Source organism: Lucilia cuprina, chromosome 4 (genome assembly GCF_022045245.1).
Source record: "Lucilia cuprina isolate Lc7/37 chromosome 4, ASM2204524v1, whole genome shotgun sequence".
Taxonomy (NCBI): Eukaryota; Metazoa; Arthropoda; class Insecta; order Diptera; family Calliphoridae; genus Lucilia; species Lucilia cuprina.
Window position 1 is genome coordinate 17,491,324 of NC_060952.1, and position 17,616 is coordinate 17,508,939.

At 29.6% G+C, this 17,616-nt stretch overlaps 1 long non-coding RNA gene across 1 annotated transcript in view; it reads left to right on the forward strand.

Moving 5' to 3' along the window:
• The window catches only part of LOC124419884, a 180,066-nt gene that overhangs the window by 114,717 nt on the left and 47,733 nt on the right, over positions 1-17,616 (forward strand). The gene's annotated exons all lie outside the window — the stretch shown is intronic.

The window sequence follows — 17,616 nt, forward strand, 5'->3', positions numbered from 1 at the left end:
TACTGGAATTTTTTGAATTAAACCCATTTTGTTTTGGAGTTAATTGATAAATGTGTAATTTATTTATTTATGTTAATATTATTTAAGTAATATTCTTGAGTTGGGTTGTATTCTATAATAATACAATTTCCCTTCCTAATAACTTCCAAAAAAGAACATAAGAATTACTTTCTGATAATGACTTCAGATGTAGGGAATTTGGAATCAAATAAAAAGGACATCCTTCCTACGACAAGCCTGTGTTAAAATCATCACTTCTTCAGGTCTTTTTCAGTACTTCCATGAAGTAAATTCTAATTCTTTTTTGCTTCTTTGGAAGTTCTTTTTTTTTACAGGGTATACTTGCCAATTTTAATTATTTCTCAAACAGACAAGTTTGGTCGTCGAAGGGTTAGCGGATTTGTACATGAATCAAGTACATACATATTTTGTACTTGGCGTAAGGACAGTTGTACTTGTTTTATAGAACTTCTCATCTTCTTGATTGTTATAAATTGGGTAACAATCCTATTACATATAGAAAACTAGTAAGAAATATTAATATGTATCTGGCAACTCCATTTTAATAGTCTTAGGTTTTAAACACTTGCGATCTTGTAACAAGTGCAGATCATGTTTTTTGTTTTTGCTTTGTGTATTAATTTTTTTCAAACAATTGTTGCTGTGTCTTCGGTTGCTTGAAAAGTTTAAGTAATTTGATCTAAAAACGTGCCTAATACAAAAATACATAATAATACATTTTCAGTTTTATGTTATGCATTGTATGTATTTGCTAATACAAAAAAGTGCAGTGTAATTTAAGGTGGTGGTATACAATTAAAGTAAAGTTCAATAAACAAACTACAAGCTTTCGAGATAACTGAAAAAAAGCTTGAATACAAATCTTGTTAAAAGTTTAAACAAATTTATTTACAACTTAACATTAAAAAGTGCAAGTTGTTAAAACAAATTCAGTTTAATAAAAGGCAACCTACTGAATCTTGTGCGGTTATAACTGAGACTATTTTAAGGAAGTAATTGTACAAATTTTTCCTATTAAACTATAATTCCAATAACTTTCTTTAATACACATTTACTCCTAATTAAACAAACGTTCTACACAAACAAAAACTTTTATATTTTCGGAACCAAATTTGAAATATATTTCTAAGAACCATTATTTGCATTTGTTTATAAACGAAATTCTGTGAAAATCTACGCCAAAAACAACAAAGTACTAATGCGTAAAACAACACAACCCTAAAAAAAATAATGAAACACACTTTCCAAATTGAGGACAAACGCATTTTTTTAAGGCAGCGGCCGCGCGCATTGTGAAAAGATCAATATGGCTTTGGAAAGATTTCAACGAATTTCTCAAAGACATGCAAATTAGAAACGCTTAAAGATTTTGCATAAAAAAATAAAAACAACAACCATTGTTTGTGTTTACTTTTCTACACTCAAAGAAAATTTTAGTACTAAAATGCATGACATTTTGTAAGGAAATTTTGACTTTAACTTCCATTTTACTAAAATTTAAGTGTATTGTGGTTTATATTCAAATTTTTAACAAAAAAAAAACAACAAAAATAAGTATCTAAAGACATTGTATAAAAAGTACAAAGAAATTTTTGTTCTAACTGCCGACAACAAAGACATGGTATGCAAAGCATGAGTTTTAAAGAAGAAAAAAACAAACGTAAAAAAAATAAAATTGTAGACATAGGTTCATCTTTTAGCCATCAGTAGTGAAAATAGCAACATCATCAAGCTACAGCAGTTCTGTCGTCATTTTAAGGATTTAAACTTGGGCTGCTTAAACACATTTTCAAAAGCTTTAAAGATACTTGAAAAACTACTTTATCTGTGATCATTTAAGATCAGTTATTTGAAACAATTATTTGTTTGTGAGCATAAATTTCATTAACAGAAACTAGAGCTTCAGCTATATGAATCTACGTATCTAATAAGGTGCAACCATTCAAAGAAATGTCTTTTAAAAATATAAAGCTTTTGATTGAACTGACTTAAAAATCGATTCTTAAAAATAATGTGAAGGTGGTTTAAAGTTAACTTTAACATTGTCAGAAATGCCAAATTTTGGTCTGCTTAAAACTTCTTAGTTCTAATATCTACAGTGGTCCAAGGTCTGTCTCCCTCGCGCTTCTTACTAGTCTATACATCTTGTCTTAATTATTAAAATGGATATGCAAAATTTAGGAATCGTAGAGCTTATAATTTTCAGATATATGAATTTAAGTCATAAATTGATAATGAGATATGCCACGCCCTCAATTTTAGACAAAATCACAGACTTTGGTTCAGAAAATTGATCTGGTGCACTCTGGAGATACCCGGCGGATATACATATGACCAATATTATATAAAGTGAATCATCTCAAAACCTCAAATACTAAGTGACAACAAGGCTCTTAAAGAAAATGGTGTAAGCTTTCATTTGAATAAAAAAGAAATACAACAAAACCGTCCATTTCGAAAAAATAGTGGAGAATTAAGTGCCAAATATTAAAAGTTAAAAAATATTTTTTAATGGATATCTCACTTGCATTCCATTATAGTTCTATAAAGCTCTGAAAGGAAATTATGTAAGCTTTCTTTGGAGCAAAAAAATTTGAAAAAAAAAACAAAATAATTGTTTTTATTGTAAACAATAAAGAAATAGCTGTCTGAACTCCTTGAGACAATTTTTGCTAGGACCATTAGTTGAAAAGATATACTCATTTGAATAAAACTCTGTATGACCAAAATGTTGAACTTTGACCCCCTCTAAGCCCTTAAAGGGAAATATTGTAAACTTTTTAGTTAAGGATTTAAACTACAACACAGCGTAGGACTTTTATTCCCAACTGTGTGATATCCTTTGCGGTCACTCTGTCAGCAGTGATACAGTTTCAATAGATTTGTAAGTTGTCTCCCGAGGTATACTGCCGAAGACCAATATCTTTTAAATTATATGAGTCTTATATTGGAATCAGTGTTAATTTTAAACTTCAAAAAATATTTAACTATTTTAAGCATCTGATTGTAAACATTTGTATGTTGACTACTATTCTTTGTTAAATTTTGTTTATGTTTTTGCTACTATAAAACAGACAAGTTCGTTCTTTCAATCGTTCAATCGATCGATTCATGCCAGGTCGGCAGGCAGTCAAAAAAGTAAGAAAAAAATAAAACTCAACAAACAACATTTAAATATACTCGTACAATTGTTCCGATGGAAACAAAATACAACAAACAAATATTTAACATATAAACAAACATCGGCTTCAGCACTAAACTTCTTTCTATAAAAAGTTTAAACTAAAAAAAAAGAAAGAACACAAAACCATCATACAGCGTTAAATTGCCAAATTCAAAATTTATGGTTTAACTTCATGATTTTCATAAATTTTCATTTCTGAAACGTGTCCTTCTTTGTCATTGTTTTTCTATACATACTGCATCATTTGATGAAGATCAAGTTAAATCCAACCAACTACAACTTGTACAAAGTGGTAACAGTAGCCTTTTGCACTCTTCCTTCTGTTGCTTGCTATAATCATTACAATTTTTTTCCATCTGTTTTTTTTTTTCTTTTTGCTTTGAACCAAGATGTATTGTATTTTAAGCTTGAAATGATGGGGCGGCTTAGATTTTTAGCTTAAAGATAAATACGTTTTGCCAACAACAATTGAAATCCCGAAACATCAACTTTCTATGGCTAAAAAATAAGTTTAAGTACAAGAGAGGGTCACAAACAAGTAGCAGCTTAGACTTCATAAAAGTTCATGAGTTTTCTTTTTTTCTATATAATATATTTTTTTGGTTGGTTTATTTGCATGTGATTGAAATGTGACTTTAATATTTGTATTGTGGCAATAAATTTATATAAGACTTTTTTTGAGCTCCTTTATCGGTAACAATATAAAGAAAATAAAGATATGCAAATTAGGGGTTTTTCAACTTTTTATATATACTTTAGTTTGAAAAGAAGTTTTTCTTAATGATGTTGAAATCTGCTTAAGTAAACAAAAAGAAAAAAATATTAAAATTATAAGAAAATCGTGATGAGATTTCAAATAAAATCATAAAACTTTTGTTTATTATTAGCATATCAAATATTAAATGCAATACAATTGTTTATTATGAAAATTTCTTTAAATCAATATAAAAATAAGAGAAAAATCTTACTAATGATAATGATTACTTCTGATGCTGAAGGAATTTTAAATATCAAAAATCAATTAAATTTAGTTTTAAATGGTCTTTTTAAATTAATATTTTTTTGCAATCAAATACGGCAGTTCTTATCTAATATAATAAACTTATTTATGTTTTTTTATCCATAACGATTACAAATTTATTAACCCAAATAAAATTGTTCTTATCGAAATTTCAAAATTTAAAATCATTTATTCACACTTTATCGCTAATTGCGTTAAAATGTCAATTACATGAAAATGTTGTACCAAGCCATTCAATCTTAGTTTCGGTTCTATATGTTTTTAAAATGTAGATGTAAAACCACAATAACAACACAACCAACAACGAAATTCTGTAAGCAATAACATAGACAGCAAATAAATAAAGTAATTAAAAACGTTTTGAAATCAGAGTAAGTAGTGTTAGCAAAAAAGAAATAACACAAACAAAAACATTTCACATACTTTATTAATTACAGAGGAATGTCCAAATGTTGGACCATGTCTTGTGAGCACTACAAATACAGAGATATTATCCGTAGGCACTAGCTTACGTAGTCTCACTATTCGTCATCTTCTGCATATTCCCTAAAGCTATATATAAGCAGTTGTCAGATCTTACAATGTTGGCAGATCTGTCAATCTGGTTGTAAAAAAATTACAATTTCATTACGAGACAATTGTCAGACAATAAAAGTATTTGTAAACAATAATTGTCAGTTCACACTGTTGTCAGATTGTTTTTTGACAAAAATTGTCTGATCTTATTTTAGCTGCATATAGTTTTTAATTCAAGAAACTACTTTTCTTTCAAAAAATATAACACAACCTGGAAGTACATACGGTTGTTAGTACATTTTTCGCAAACGTTGTAAGATCTGACAACATAAATAGTCGTTATAATGATCTTACAGGTCAGACGAAAATCTTTATACATTTGATGAATTTATAAAAACAAAACTTTTCAAACTCCAAAAATTTTCCAAAATCTGTAATATGTGAAGAAAATCTCAAAATTATCTGGAAAAATACGTATTTGATACTGCCTACTTCCCAGACATCCTACTGTAGTCAATAATCTAAACTAAACAAAAAATATGTTCAAACTAACGATTCAACAAACAACATAGTCGCAATCAAAAACGAAGGAAAAAAAGAAATCCTAAAAAAAACATATTTAAATTGAAATCTTTAAGAGTTTGTAAGTTAAGCGAAAAGAAAATTGTTAACTAAACGCGTTTGTGTCTCAACCATTGTCGGAACGTCACATCAAACAAGACCATAAATCTTTAAAAGTGGCCAAAGTCAAATCATTTGCATCCTACTCGATAAATTCGTATGAATTGCAAACGCAGAAAATGCAGCGAACACAACTACTGCAACAACAACTTCGACAGCAACAGCAAGAAAAACCTAAATAAAAATTGAAAAGAAATCCATTGAAAGTCTAAAAAAGCAAAAAGAGATGAACGTTTGTTTTTTGGTCGGTTGGATTTTGTAAAACCAAAAATGGTTAAATGAAAATGAAAAAATAAAAAAAAACATAAACTCTCATCACGGCTTTTTGTTACTGATGCTGCTGCTGGTGATGTTGATGATGTTGATGCTGGCAGACAAATGCTAGAGATGAAAAGGACACACCGATTTGTTGTTTTCTTATACATATTTTATTCCTGTTGCCCGATACTTCTTCTGATGCTGCTGATGACGACGAAGATGATGACGATGCATTGAACTTGCTGCTTCCCCTTTTATTTTGCATTTGCAATAAAAATGCATGCCTAAAAACGCATTTTGTTCTTGTAGTATTTGTGCAACGTTTAATAAACAAGATCTCATGTCGATTGCCACAAATTAGCGAAATAAATTATAAAAATAAGAAGAAGCAAAATGTGGACGCTTACCAACCATTCCCCACTACCACCTATCTTTGCAATGGATTATCAACATCAGCAGCAACTACTGGAGTATAAATGAACTTTATATGAGATCTTTTAAGGCATCATTTGTGTAGTGGAAAATGTAATAATTTTGTTTCTTGTTCATTTCTTTTCATTGTAAATCTCTAAGCCAAAAAGCGTTTGTTTTTTCTATGACCTGGTTTCATAGTAGGGGTATTGATTTAAGTAATATAAAAAACTACTTAATAGATATATTATGTCTATTGGTGCAAACATTTTAGGATTTCATCGATACACGACACTAGACTATAAACTAGACTATAGATTAGACTATAGATTATAGACTAGACTATAGACTAGACTATAGACTAGACTATAGACTAGACTATAGACTAGACTATAGACTAGACTATAGACTAGACTATAGACTAGACTATAGACTAGACTATAGACTAGACTATAGACTAGACTATAGACTAGACTATAGACTAGACTATAGACTAGACTATAGACTAGACTATAGACTAGACTATAGACTAGACTATAGACTAGACTATAGACTAGACTATAGACCAGCAAACTGTTTATTATTACTGAAACAGTCTGATATACATATGACTTACTGCGAAATTTTTGGTTAGTACTAAAATTAATTGCTGTGAATACCCTTAATGTATTCTCATACTTTTTCTAAAACATCTTGCTATGAGTAGCCAATCAATAGTTGATAATAGCCTTCATTTACTTAATTTTTAAAACCATTTACGATCAATCCTCTCCCGTAATTCCTACACTGAAAATTCCCTGACTTTTTTTTATACATAAAATATTTAACAATCACAATCATCATCTTTTTTTTGCGTTTAGTTGTTGTTATTGCTGTATGTAATATTGCTTTTAACTTGTACTCCATGTATTGTGGTAGTCATCGTATTTATTTTTTTTTTTTTTGTTCTCTGATTAATTTATAACATTGACTTAATTGCTTGCAATGTTTCGCCGTTTGTGTCTTACATTTTTTTACTCTTCATTTTCCTGTTTAAATGCTGTTTGATGATGATTATTTTTTTAAGAAATCTTTAAATCCTCCCCTTGAAAGCAAGAGGAAAACCACAAAAATTATAAGAAGAAAAATATTGTATATTGTGATGAAACAGTAGGAGTTTTGTAATCGTTTTACATTCAAAAAGTAATTTAACTTTGCTAAAAGGATTCTTTCATAGTTATATATATTTAGGAATACACTACACATACATTCAAACACCAACTGTCTGGACAATCAGTTTTACATTTAACCATTGCGCTGTTGATGATAATGATGATGATCATGTTGTTTGGCCTGGTCTGGCCTAGTGGTGATGGCCTAAGGTCTTAAGCATGACTTTGTTTAATATGAAATTCAATTTAGTTTTGCATGCAAATTAAATGAAAAAATAAAATGAATGCTATAACTAAAACTAAAGGAAATGTATTTATAAATATGCTTTTACTACAAAGAAATATTAATGGTTTCTCTATGAAATATTGATCGTTTGCTAGGAGTAACTAAAACCCAAAAAAGAACAAATATAATTTTTTTTATTTAAGCTAAAGTTAATTGTTATTTTGTGGTAATTTGGTGGGCGTTATGTGGCATGAAAATGATGCCGATTTATGATTAATGATTTCTATTGGCACAACTGTTAAATTGGTGTGAAAATGTAAATGGTTTTGCTAAATTGCATTTAAAGCAAAATTTAAAGTATATTTCTTGCAAACGTTTAATTTTACTAATTTTTATTTGATTAATCATTCAAAATATTTCAATTATAAACAATATCCCTTTTTTCATATCAAACTAACAAAATCCTTTACTATATAACATCCCAAATCCTTTTAACATATATGAATACAACTGTATGCGTATGAGCAATAGCATAAGCTTATAACGGATATGAAGGATATCTCCGGCAAGCAGGCGGACATTTCCGTTTACAACTGTCATTATATCCGTTACAATTTTCCATATAAAACACTTTGCTTTTTTCAACTTTATTTTCTATTTTTAAAAGTATAATTTAACTGATAGATATGAAAACATCAACGAAACAAGCTCCCCCTCATATACATCCGATATTTCATGTTGATACATGTATAGAAAAGGACAAGTTTTAAACGGATATTACAAGGATAAGCCCACAACATACATCAACCTCCATACACATACATGCACATATAAATAAAGGAGTTTTGTATTTTGCATGATAGAATTTATGATTTAGCAATGATGTGTGTTGTTAAACAAATTTTATATTGAATTGTTCAAGCGTATGATTTGCATTTGGAAGGCGGATGAACGAGAACATTTATAATGATATCATCATTGTCACCCAACAAGGATATGTTAACATATAGCATAATTGAAATATATTTTAATGTAGCTTTGGACATCAACTCCTGTACAATGCAGTTATTTATGGTTTGTAACATTAAATATAAACCTTTTACAACTTTATTAGACCCAGAAAATTAGTCGCAAAATGAGCAAACTGATTTTAAATGAAATTTTACGTAGACTGAACAGCCAAACTACAGACAAGACTATATACGAAATAATAGATTATATTGTAAACTATATTCTAGTCTAAACTATAGACTAGATTATACATTATATTATAGCATAAAATTTAAATTATATTATATAATGTTGTCTAAAATATACACAGTCTAAACTAAGGGTAGTGTATAGACTTATGTATATATTAAGAAATTTTTCAATGGATACTGTATATCGACCTGATTACGATCTGTGTTAAGGGTTAATGCCAAAATTTTTACACTTAAGAAACTCGACATGTCAGAGAGAAATTAAAATCAGATGTGGGTTTCTTAAAGTAGAGTTTTATTTCAAACCTGTGTAGTTATCAGCGAATCTGAGTCATTAACAAAGGTGTAATTTTTGAAAATTACAAACAAAATAACGAATTTATGTACACATGTCCATTAAGGTGAAGGCTATACATAGTAAAAATTTTTACCAGACATTTTATCAATATATTTCCATAAAATATTCATGATTTAAAATCGTTTTATATTCGTATAAATTCAAACACCACTAAATCTTTAGAAATTATCTCAAATTAATAAGAAATTGAACATATTTTTGTCTGTATGTTTGTGAGTGTTTAAATGACTCTTGTCGTCCTTCATATCAAATGTCATTTTAAGCACACTTTAGCTGTCAATAATTCAAGGAGGGGTTAATACAAGAAAAAGTGTCATTGCAACATGAATGAATTTATAAAAAAACTGTTACTGCTGCTGAAAAGAAAACCCAAAAAAAAGAAAAAAAGAAGTAGAACTGAAACTGTTAGCAATCAAAGTAACTGTCATTTTTCACTAAATGTGATGAGATGAATAGACGGACAGACGCATGGAAGCAAGCAAACCACACTATAATATTTAAGCAAACAAATGACTGACACACTAAATAAACGTTTATCATATTGGTGCTACTAACACCGAAGATTTCACTTTGAAGAAATAAATCCCTTCTCAATTTATTGCAGCATTTATGAGCACGCAAAACCAAATTAACGCACCACTGCTGTTGCTGTTTATGATTTTAAATTTTACCTTCAAACTTGGTCGATTTTATAAGCGATTTAAATGAAAAAGTATAGGAGTACGAATATGTATGTACGTACCTTTTGGTCATGTCATTGATAATTTATGTCACATAAAAACCAACTGAATTGAATTCAAATTCCTGACATAGCGCGGTAGCTACTAAGCTGGCAAAATACTAAGGAAAACCAATAACAGAAACACCGGCATACGAACGAAAGGACAGACGTACAAGTTACTGGCTATAAGATAGATATGTATATAGAAGAACAGACAGACTACCAAAGAGCCACAAAGTTAAAAAGCACCACAAAATAATCCCACATTTATTGAAAATATTCACACTGATGCTGCTTAGGTTTAAGCTCTACTGCGCTGCCTCACTGCCAAACCACTACTCATTGCTAAATAAATGCCTTTGTCATCAAATTGTAAGATATTTAAGCATCGCTTTTGTTATTGTCTTAAGGGTAAATAAGATTTTTGTACTAATTTAATTTATTCTTTCAATGCTTGAACTGAACCTCTATGTACTACCGAGCATAAAAGATATTAACGTCAAAGGAAAAAAACAATGTTTCAAATTTTTCAACTTGAATAAATTTCAAAACAAAAATTCAAAATTTCAATATAAATTTTCAATGACATTTTTAATGCGTAAATGTCCATCACACATTATTGGTTGTGTTCTCTTTATTGGCCCCAAGTGTATGAAAGGAATTCATTTAAATATTTTGTTTCCTTTTGTGTGTGTGTGTATGCGAGTTTTTTTCTAAATTATAAAGTGGAAAAAATCCTAAAAAGCTTTTAAAAATCACAATGACATCATATACTATAGAGTTTGACATGAGCGCCATATTGATTGACTTCTGTCAATATTTGTCAGTTAAATAGAATCATCATTGCATTTAACTGATTGTAAGGTGAGTTTTACTGGACTTCAAGTGAATGTTTGTAAAATTGTGTTCTTTTTTGGTGTCGCGTGTCCTTAATTTTTATTATGTCATGATGGTTTTTGTGTGTTAATGACAAATGTCTTAATCGGGTGTTGAAATTAAAAATTGCTCCTAGAAAAAGGTTGTCAAAGTCATAATACAAAATCTATGAATATCTCTGTGTTTTGAAAACTTTGTCATAAATTCGTAAGATAATTGATTTGAAGTCATTATAAAAATTTGCCAATATAAATTGTAAGGAAAAACGTATACAGTCATATATAGTTGATCACTGAAAAGTATGTAAATAGGTACACGGTTACAATTGAAAGTCGTTGCCCATATTCTGCATTTCGATTACGTTTCCGCATTCCGTTACGCAACGATCGAAAATTAGTATTCCAACAAAAAACCGAATTGTAAGAAAAAGATGGAATTTAATGACAATGCGATTGTGTGTTTTCCGCATTACGATAGTAACTACGTTTTTGTAAGTTGTTATTTTAGTGACGCAGCTTCGAATTGAAATGCAGAGTACCAAAGTTGCCAAACGGAGAAAATTTCGATTCGAATTAAAATGCAAAATATGGGTGATAAGGTTAATTTATTACATAAAGTAAATCGGATACAAATGCCATAAATAGAATTAATTTTTACATTGACATAATTTCCGATCTCCAAAAACTTGTATCAGCCCGTGTCAAAGTCGACTAACTATAATCATTAGTAAAATGTTTTATTAAGTTCCCAGACAATCACAGAGAACCAATTCAACTCGTAGTTAGAAATGACCATTGTTTAGAAAACGCAACTTATATACGACTCTAATATTCAATTGTGACAAACAACGGTCATATTTTTCGATGGAATAAAATTATACTGTTAGTTAAAAAATTAATGCCATTATTAAATAGATTCCCATCAGATCTAAGAAAATTAATAAGAATTGAAAGATACTTTAATCTGTAAGACGAATTTATAACAACTCATTAATATGTTTAAAGAATGTCATAAACTATGACAGAAACTATATATATGTACATTCATTAGAGTGGCCCAGAGAACAGACTTTAGGAATATGATAAAGGAATACCCGATGGATCGATGCGTATTAATGTACTGAATACGAGAAACTACTAAAAAAATGTTTTTCTGGTCCTCCTATTGAAAATTCTGAACTCAGTTTAATTTCTTCATATATTTCTATCTTCCATAAATCTATAGAAATATATAAAACGTCTACATTATAAGAGGCATATGAAATCAAAAATAATCTAAAAAATTCTGAAATTTAAAAAAAATATTTTTATATAAAGCCTATAAACATTTTTAAATATTTTTGTATAAATATTAAAAAACGTTTATGGACTGTAGTTTGGTAAATTTCAGAAATTTTTAGATTATTTTCTCATTTAATGTCTCATTTAATATAGACGTTTTAGATTTTTAATTTACCGCCACATGTACCCTGCTTCCAGTGTTTCTCAATCAATCACGTATTAGCTGGTCTATCTCTTCTGCGACTACCCTGCGGATTCGTGCTAAAACGTGCAATATCGTCTTGGGGCTTTGTTATAGTATGGCTGACCCACATCCAGTTGAGGCGTCGAATTTCCAATGATACTAGAAGATGCGCATTATTTTTCGCATGCAAATGCTTGTAAAGCCTGATATTCCTTGGTGGCTGTATTCCGTGTTTCTCACCAATTTAATGTTTTTTGATATTCCTTGTGATATAAGTGGATCTCTATATGATTTTAAGAGATGTAAATCCTGCGTGACCATTATTAATCCGACATCTAATGTCTTCAGCTGTTTCCGCTTTTGTGAACCAGAAATAAATAACAAAAACAATAAATATTTTTCCCGCGATAAGCTTAAAATTGCTGAATTTTTAAGATCCTTCTCGAAAATATTGCTATAATTTTTTTCAACATATTGTACTGCCATCCTAATATGAACATATTTCGTAGTACCAACAGTTTTTCAAAAATTCTGATTCTTTAAATACTTCTCAAACACCCATCATAAACTTTGCAGCTGCCAAACAAACAAAGCAAAGTTTTTCTTAAATAGCTGCCATTATTTTTAGGAAAATATTATAACTTTATTGAATTTTTTTAAGGAATAAGAATATTTATTTATTTCTTATCGATTTTGGACATCTCTAACCTAATAAAGCATTAAGGAATGTCTCTTTTTTTCATATTAAAAATAATAATATTAATAATAATACACTAGAGATGAAACTTTTAAAAAATCATAACAACAGATGACCAGAAATAAATAAAAAACTAAAATGAGCAAAATAAAAGAAATAACGATGATGATAACTATAATCATAAGCTATTGTTTTCCAAAAAGAAACTTACTCTTAGAGCGACTAACAATTGTCTCGAAATCAACTAAAACCGAGGAAGAAAATCCCATTTAAAATCGTGTTATTTTTATATTGGTAAAGATCAAAAAGTAAACTTAATTGTACTGAACTGAAACACATCGTAATAATGAACCCTTCCAAAGGATGGGCACATGTCGCTCTCGCTTTCACAGTTGGATACAACTTGTATTTTTCTTGGAGCCGCTGTTTGGAGTGGAGTGTAGTGAAAAATGTTTTCTTGTTATTTGTATTGTTGGCTTTTCAATCGCAATCAAAATTTTTTTGATCAACTTTTAACTCGTTTTTTGGGTTCCTTTTTGTTCTTTTCGTTTTTCTTTAATACATTTCGGTTCGATTTAATAATATAAACTGATGATGAAGCCTGATGACGATTCCACCGCCAAGAAGACATAGACAAAAAATATGTGTAAGAGCATGTATTAAGGAAAAAGGCATCAGGAAAACCTGCGCAAAAAAAAGCAAAATGACTTTGTAAGGAACCGTCCTTGTTGCCATTGTTATTTACCATAGTTTAAACAATTGCAACGTTTGTTTTGTTGTTTTTATGCAATATATGAATGGAATACTGCTTAAACTCTTTAGTTTGTGAGGTTTTTTCCAACGCTTTTGTTCGTTTTATCCTAAACTGCGTTTAATCAGATAACTCAGTTCATTTTTTTTTCTGCCAGCCAGCCAGCCTTTGTTATTAAAGCCATAGCTTTATAGTTGTATTCCTTTTTTATGATTAAACTTAAAGTAGCATTTGTCTCCATTGCTGGCGAAGCGATATCGCAGCAAAAGCAACAGTAGCCAATAATAATAGTGTGGTGGCAGTCATTCCGTCTGGTATAACAGAAGTTAAGAAGTTACCTTAGTTGGCTGTTGTCAGTGCTCCTTTAAATACACACCCATTTTGGCGGCATTGTAGCTTTTGATGCCACCAGCAAGTAAACTTTATGTTGCAAGTACTCTGTGGCTTCTGTTGCACTTATGATCGTTGTCATCATCTGTAACATCATCAGCAACAGCACGTTAAGGAAGAGACAACAACTGAAAAAAAAGCAAACTGCAACTGAATAAAAAACATTGTTTGGCTGTAGTTGGTTAAATGAAGTGTATTAGATACCCTACATTTTAATTGCTAAGCTGTCTAATTATTTGACTAGTTACAATATCAGTTTTTAAAATTAATATATTATATCTAATAAAAAACTGTGTCGATAAAAATAATATTAAATTAAAGACGTCAACACAAATATTATTACTAACTTATACTACCTTCCAAACTATAGGGTGTTAAAGATTCTTAAGACTTTGTTGGTAAGTTCTACTGACTGCTGCAGCTCATTCATTGCAGTTGGAATAGTAGCATTAATTATATCATTATCCTTCATCTGGCGATTTATCTTTTTTGTTGTTTTTATAGCTGCAGTATACGTTGAATATATACGCTAAATATATGTAAGTAAGAATAAATGTTTATATACATACTTAGATTCATACATATAATTTTACAGTAGTTGCTGCAGTTATGACTTTTATTAAAGAAGTAGTAACTATCTCATTATTTTAATATATATTTCTAGTTATATTAATACAAAATATATATTTTTAGTTTTGTGCATATTACTTTGTGTGTACATTTTTGTTGCTAATATAATGTGGCAACATTTTTATTTTATATTTAAGTTTTTAATCAAATTATTATACAAATTACATTTTCCAAACTGTTAATTTCAAAAGTAATTAAAGTCATTATTAAATAAAATAGAGAATTTTAATTGAGAATGAAAAGAAGTAAAACAGAAAATAAATTAGGATTTTTAAATTATTAACTCTTCCTTAATTATTAACTCCTAGTTAAATTTGAATTTTTGTTCATCTCATTTCTCACTTAATTCAATGTTATTTCTTACTTTCTTCGAAAATACATTTATTTATATCCTAAAATAAATATTATTTAGTGAGTTGTTGACATGTATTGTTTTGAAATCATATACGAATCGTTCTTAAATCAAACCCTTTTTGGGATTAATTCAATCTTAGTTTTAACTAATTTTGTGTTTAACATTTCTTTTATAGGAGTGAAGTTAGCTTCACTGTTGGTTTAGTATTCTTGTTCTGACGGCTAGAGGTGATGGGTGGTTCTATTTCCACCTCAAGGACTGGTTTAAGAGCGCACAAAAATAGATGTCAGGTTTATTTCTTCAGATTTAAAACTTACTATCTTCACTGGAAACTATTTCTTACTTATTAAAGTTGTTTCATTATTGCGATTACTTTTACCTGGTCTGTGGCTTTTCATAGATTTTTTTTACTCAACCAAATACAAAATGCTCGAGTAGAAAATTCTGAATTTCGGAACAAATTGATCTCAGAGTGAATTTATTTTTATAATCTTCGGAAAAGATTTATTAAAGTATAACCAATATTGAAATATTCCAAATTGTTGACCAAAAAAATAATTAGTACATTTCAAGAAATTTGTTCTCAATTTGAGCTCGATTCGTACTTTTATAAAATAATGTATTTTTAAAATATATTAATTAAATAAGGATGTTCTATAGACCATGTTTTGTAGCAATACTCGGTGCTAATTAACTTACTATATTACAAGACATTGAAGTCGAAGTGCTTTTTTGTACATGGATGGTAGCGTCCATGTACAAGCACCTTGCTCAAATAATTGAGATATCTAATCTCTGAACATGTAAATCATCACTTCCGTTTCCAACCACGCAATTGGGATGACTTAGTTCTTACTCACAGGGCCACACTGTGATATGAACAGAGTTTACTCTGAACATACCTGGATATTTAAGGAAAATTTTATGGTATCACTTGTGTATGATACCTTTCATCCATCATTATTCAGCCCAGCACACTTCTCATTTATCCCACTAATTCATAAGAGAAAAACATATGACACATTTATTAAACGTATACGGGTAGGGTGAGGCCCGCATACCTCACATTCATGCCTTACCATATAGAATTAATACCAACTCATTTCCAACGCTTAGTCCCACAGTCACTCCTCTATGGGGTATCGGTTGTTTCGGCAACAGCACCAAACTTATCCCGAAATATTGATTTTACCTTACATCAGTCTTATAACCGCCACTTACTTACTCTTCCCGTGAATTTGGGTTTAAAACACAGGCACTATGTGAATCCCGAAGGAACCTCAACCAACTGACTAGCCAGGACATAGTCCTGCGGGCATCTGGCCATCCGTAGTACCAGAAAATGTTGTTAGACCTCATGTCAAATAATAACAAGGACAAGCCGATGAGTGAAGAGAAATCACCAGTTTTTAGTACCGACTGGCAGCAAGAATGGATCCATCATCAAGGAAACATGCCCCAGGGACGACTATAATACAAGAAAACAAAAAATTATTTTCTAAAGGAATTTTTGATACCCATCTTTAGTATTGAGAACATAATTTTTAACTGGTAGCAAAATTAGTCCCCGTACCAATTTAGTTTTCTAATGTTCAGTACATTAATGCCCATTGATTAAGAAAAATTCCTATACTACTACCCATATATTTAAAGATGAAATAGATTTTTGCAATGACCTCTGGGGATTCTCGAAGCACAATTTCAAAAACATTGATATAGAGGCCCAAAAATTATTGAGTGAATAAATTTCGTTTCATATATCGAAATGTTATTAACCTTTTTTATTCAAATAAATAATAAATTCACACGGTTTTGATCTAATTTCGCATATCAAAGCATTTATAAATAAGTCATCGTTACAGGTAGATGAAAGTTTAACACATTTCAAATGTGTCATATCATTTATGTTGACTAATTAATAAAAAATGTTTATACAACTTTTAAGACATTCACAAGAAGCAAAAGCAATATTTGCCAATCAAACATCATTTGGTCGATGGTGTCTTTCACACTGCCTTAATTAAAACATGGTCTAAAACACTATACCTTGTTTGTATCAGAATGCATATGCGATAGGCGAGGAAAAAGTATCTTTAAAAATTCGTTGATGATAATTTTACTAAAGTTAGTGGTTACATAATGTTCATAAAATATTTAATAAGTGTGATCTAACCTTGTATTAAGAGATTGGAGAATATATTTTATCAGAAATTTAGAAACCTAGATTTTCTACGCCAATACGGCAGTGTTCGGGTGTTTTCAATTATTTTGCTTTCAGCTTTATCTCTGATTCTTTTAAAAAACTTTTCAAACTGCTTGAGAATATTTATTTGTACGATTAAATTTTGTACATACATACTTACTTACATAAACGGTGGGAACCTAACAGAAGCAAAGATATGAAATATTTATATTTTTGTATGTAAAAATATAATGCAAACTTTATTTGTATGTAGGGAATAAACATAATACTCATACAAACACTACAACTGACTTAAAAACACACACCATTATTCAAACAAATTATTATCCAAATTTCCAAGATATGTTGCATTGATAAGCCAGGCGTAAAACACTTAATGAAGGTGAATTCAACAAAAAAACACACAAGTGCAACAAATTTTTACTACTGCCACACTAAAATGCTTGAAAAAAGTAATAAAAAAAAGAAAAATTCACAAACAAATATAAAAACGCCAATAC